At 37.3% G+C, this 5475-nt stretch overlaps 1 pseudogene; it reads right to left on the bottom strand.

The window, feature by feature from the left end:
* Positions 1-655: 655 nt before the first annotated feature.
* Positions 656-1840, bottom strand: LOC143655550 (tyrosine-protein phosphatase non-receptor type 2 pseudogene; annotated as a pseudogene).
* Positions 1841-5475: the final 3635 nt, after the last annotated feature.

The raw sequence follows: 5475 nt of genomic DNA, 5'->3' as shown, positions 1-5475 counted from the left end.
AGGAAATAACCAGGGGTCCCTACAGTCTCCAAAAAACTACTGCTGAGAATTGAGTTCCTTATATTCTTTTGAAATAACTGTCCTTAAGAAAAAGAGCCACAGCCAGCATCACTTAAAAACATATTTTTTAAATCTTAATCATGAAATTGAACTACCATAATTCACAGACAATAATACCATACATGCAAAAGTCCGAAATAACCTACAGATAACTTATTAAAATAAGAAGTGAATTTAGCATAGTCACTGGATACAATGCTAATATACAATAATCAATCATATGTCTACATATTAGTAACAAACAATTACAAGATGAAATTTTTCTATTTAATAAAAATATTTAATGCTGCCTAAAAGTATAAAAATACAGTAGGAATGACAGTACAATACAAAGAAGTCTTTCCTAATTTATTTCTTTTACATCTTTCTACATTTCATACACGCATTAGAAAACACTTGACAACACATCCAATCAGAGGGTCTGAACAGTCTGCTGCTGTGGTGCTCTTCATTACCTGGTGGAAAGTTTACTGGTGTATGTAAGACAACTGTGAGGTAAGCTACAGGTTTATCAAGCCTCACTTCAGTTTCCAGAGTGGGCTTCAGGTCTTGCTTTGCACATCAATGGTTCAAAATTTATAACCTCAGAATATTCTCAAGTCACGAATATGTAGGTGTCTGTCAATCGAGGCCTTTTTCTTTTTCGTTCAGTCTCATTTAGCCTCTTTTTCATCTGCTGCACCTTCTTTGCTGTGTTAGCTTTACTGTTGAACACTCTCACTGTTTTCCTCCACGGTCTCCTGCATTTTAGAGGACAATCCTGTACATCCGTCACCTGCCAGTTTTTCTTCTTCTAAGACTATTCTGTTCCCATTTTATTTTTCAGTCATTATTTTGGTTGGTGAAAGAGCAAAAGCAGGAGATAAATCTTCCTGAGAAAGTTCTTTCCACTGTTTCTGTATACTTGAATGTCCCTCTATAAACTTTGCTCCTTCTAGTATAGCCATATATGAGATTCTGAGTTGACCTGGTGTCTGAATAAGTTCCATTTGATATTTTCTCATATTCAGTAAAACCTATTTAATGTTAATATCATCTCCTTTCCCCACTAAAACAAGACAGGTGTCCACCAAAGAGAAGGTCCCAGACTGTCTGGTTTCCACACTGCAGGCCCATGGTCAGGTTCAGGGAGCCAGATTCTCTCACTTAAAATGAGAAATTGAGAAATGAAGCTCATGATTCAGGGACTCCAAATCTGGCCAGGTAGTATAATGAAAATGTGATCCTGTTCTGGTTTCACCACTGTTGATATTTCTAATTGTAATACATGTACTGTATAATTTGATTCGCATTTTCTGACAAGAGCTTCACATGGAATCTGTTTCTTTAAATAGTATCTCTCGGTCATCTTTTGTTGGGCAGTATTGTGTACATTTAACTGATTCCCCACAACTTGATTCAGCATGACAACTGCTTTGGTTTTTTGTTGCCAAACCATAAGTCAAAAATGACAACGTATGTTAGGGGTGGACCCTCAGTCAGGACGTAGCTTCTCTGTGCCTCTTCCACGCTGCCCAAGCTGGTGTTGATAACAATGATTGTCCAAGTTCTGCAGCTTGACATGGCTGTGGTCATAGGGGCTTATAGCTCTGTATCTGTTTCGATTTCTGCTTTTTGGAAACTTGGCCACTCTGTGAGGATAGTCATGGGACTCATTTCGAATTTCCAAGTACAGCTGCTACCAGCAACTCTGGACGTTCAGTTCCTTGAACTTCAGCTCTACCATGATGGACCCGCCGTGGGTGTGAGGATGGTGGGTGCTAGGCGCCACCGAGCGCATGCGCCATCCACGATGACATTTTAATTACATCATTTATAAAAGTGTTAGGAAAACATCAAATATATAGGAATAAATTTACCAAAGGATATACACGATCATTACACAATTAACTATAAAACGTGACCAAGAGAAATTGAAGACCAAAAATAAATGGAAGTAATACCATGTTTGAGGATGGAAATCACAAAATTGCTAAGACAACGTATGGATTCGGGGCAATCACAATCAAAATGCCAGTGGTTTGGGGGAAACTGACAAGTTGATTCTAAAATTCATATAAAATTCATAGAACTAATAATAGCAAAGACAATCTTGAAGAATAACAAAATTGGAGAACTCAAACTATATATATCAAAATTTCTTATAAAGCTTCAGGAGGTAAGAGAGTATGGCATTGGCAGAAGGAGAAGCAGATAGTTGAACAGAATGTACTCAAGAGTCAGGAAACAGCCATACCCATTGGCGGCTATGATTTATGAGAAAGGTACCCACTATGATGCACAATGAATGAACAGTCTTTTCAATAAATGGTGCTGTATCAATTGAACTGCCATATGAAAAATATGAATCTTGACTCATGTCTTGCTGCACACGTAGAAATCAATTCATAGCAGAATAAAGATCTAAACATAAGAAATAAAACAATAAAGTTTGAGAAGATAACAAAAGCAAGTATTTCCCTGGCCTTCAAATAGGCAAAGACTTCTTAAATAGGATACAAGGTGCTAACTATAAAAGATCAACAAATTAGACTCTATTAAAATTAAGAAACTCTGTTCATCAAAAGTCACCAGCAGGAGATAGAGAGCGGGAAAATGTGTTTTCAACATATTTAACTCTAGCAGATTTAATTAAATTATGTACCCCAATTTAGACATCTTCTTCATTTTAATCCACTTTCCTATGGGTGTGAACCCATTGCAAATAGGACCTCTTGATAAGGATATTTTTTAGTTAAGGTGTGACCCAACTGAATGAGGGTGGGTCTTAATCCATATTACAGGTGGTAAAGGGAACCCAGAAGTCACAGAAGTTGTAAAAGAGAGCATATGGAAGCAAGGAGACGGAAATACAAGCCAAGGAACCCCAAGGACTGAGGCAAGCTAGCAATAGAATGCAACTGACCGCAGAAGGAAATCAAGCCTTCTAGCCTCTGAAAACTGTGAAGCAATAAATTTTCATTATTTAAGCTGACTCATGATATTTGTGATAGCAGCTTAGGCAAACTAAGATAATACCCAACAAAGTATCCTGACACACACCCATGCAAGCAAATTGTGGAAGGATTCTGTTCCTAAGATGAAGGGAGAAGACCAAACCCAGAAGTACTACGATGTCCCCTAAAGATGCACTCTGGTAACATCTGATTCAGTTAGAGATACTTTCTCAGCAATACAACAACCCTGCCTTAAGTGAACATCTTGGTATTTTATTTGTTCATTGACTAATTCCTTAGTAGCAAATCTGTTATTATGGAAAAGCTTTGGGAAACACTATCTGCACCTGATAAATAAGTTTATCCTAGAAAACCCCAAACTAAGTCCCAATTTTATTTTCAATGGATCTGTAAAGAGAAGATGATGTGCCCAAATATATTACAACTATGAATTTCTTAAAAAGAACTCCAGGGCATTCTTTAGTATTCATGGAGTAAAGATTTTGGGATAATATTAAAAATTGCTATAAATCAGACTCCAACCTTCACTGTGTGAATATTCCACAGGCCATTGGATAGATCTCTATCAGGAAATTAATACAGCTTTATGACACTCCTCCAGGAGCAGTTCCTCTGCCTTCAGGCAACAGGAGACTCTCATGAGAAGCATAAATCTGCACATCCTGAAAGCAGAAGAGATGTGCATACTAAGAAATGTTAACCTTTATAGAGGGTAAAATGAACCAGTACTCCTTGAAGAAATGGAATATAAAGACCCCTGAGTCTACAAAAAGTGGGATTCATAAAACAAACAAAGGGAACACACCATCCTGCAGAGTATTCAAAAGAAAAGGACATTTTTCCCATAGAAACTGGAAGTAAGATATGCACAAAAAACTTTTGGAAATTCAATAGAATGCCTATCTCTGAACATGTCTTCCAAGTCACTGATAGATATCAGTTAATATTATTTTTATTATTCATATTTTATTTTATTCTATTTTATAATATTTTATTTTGCAACTGATCTTAAACTTTGATATCTCTTGTTTAATGTCTTGATTGCTCTTAAGAAAACCATGAACCGAATACAGGCATACCTTGGAGATACTGAGGTTCAGTTCCAGACCATTGCAATAACACAAATATCACAATAAAGCAAGTTACACAAATTTTTTGGGTTCTCAGTGCATATAAAGGTTATGTTTACACTGGAATGTAGTCTTCCTATTCAGTGTGCAATAGCATTATGTCTAAAGACAATATGCATTCCTTCAATAGAAAATATTTTATTGCTAAAAAATGCTAACCATCATTGGCACCTTCAGTGAGTCAATCCTTTGGCAGGTAGAGGGTCTTGCTTTGATGCTGATGGTGGCTGACAGATCAGGGTGGTGGTGGTTGAGGGTTGGGTTGGCTATGACAATTCCATAAAACAAGACAACAGTGAATTTTTGCCCCATTGATTGACTTTTGCTTTCATGAAAGATTGCTGTAGTATGCAATGCTGCTTGATAGCCTTTTACCCACAGTAGCACTTCTTTCAAAATTGGAGTGAATCCTCTCAAATCCTGCCACTGCTTTATCAGCTAAGTTTAAGTAATATTTTAAATCCATTGGTGTAATTTCAACAATGTTTGCAGCATCTTTATCAGGAGTAAATTCCACCTCAAGAAACCACTTTCATTGCTCATCCATAAAAAGCAACTCCTCATTCGTTGAAGTTTTATCATAAGGTTGCAGCAATTCAGTCAGATCTTCAGGCTCAACTTCTAATTCTAGTTTTCTTGCAGCTTCCACCTCCTCTGCAGTTACTTCTTCCACTGAAGTCCTGAACCCCTCACAGTCATCCATGAGGGTTGGAATTAACTTCTAAACTCCTATTAATGTTGCTATTTTGACCTCCTCCCATGAATCATGAATCTTCTTAATGGCATCTAGAATGGTGACTCCCTCCCAGGTGGCTTTAAATTTACTTTACCCAGCTCCATCAGAGGAATCACTATCTATGGCAGCTATAGCCTTATGAAATGAATTCCTTAAACAGTAAGACTTGAAAGTCAAGATGTCTTCTTGATTCATGGGCTTCAGAATAGGTGTTATGTTAGGAGGCATGAAAACTACATTCATCGTACTTTGCATCTCCATCAGGGCTCTAGGGTGACTAGGTACATAGTCAATGAGCAGCAATATTTTGAAAGGAATCTATTTTTCTGAGTAGTATTCCACCACACTGGGCTTAAAATATTCAAGCCATGTTATAAACAGATGTGCTATCATTTATGCTGTTTTTCCATTTATACAGCACAGGCAGGACCCTAGGACTTTTGGAATTGTGAATGAGCACTGGCTTCAAGTGAAAGTCACCAGCTGCATTAGCCCTAACAAGAGAGTCAACCTCAAGTCCTTTGAAGCTTTGAAGTCAGGCATTGACTTCTCCTCTTGAGCTATGAAAGTCCTAGATGGCATCTTCTTTCAA

This window comes from Tamandua tetradactyla, chromosome 2 (genome assembly GCF_023851605.1).
Source record: "Tamandua tetradactyla isolate mTamTet1 chromosome 2, mTamTet1.pri, whole genome shotgun sequence".
Classification (NCBI taxonomy): domain Eukaryota; kingdom Metazoa; phylum Chordata; class Mammalia; order Pilosa; family Myrmecophagidae; genus Tamandua; species Tamandua tetradactyla.
The sequence above is the reverse complement of the archived record's forward strand: the minus strand, read 5'-3'. Positions and strand labels throughout refer to the sequence as shown.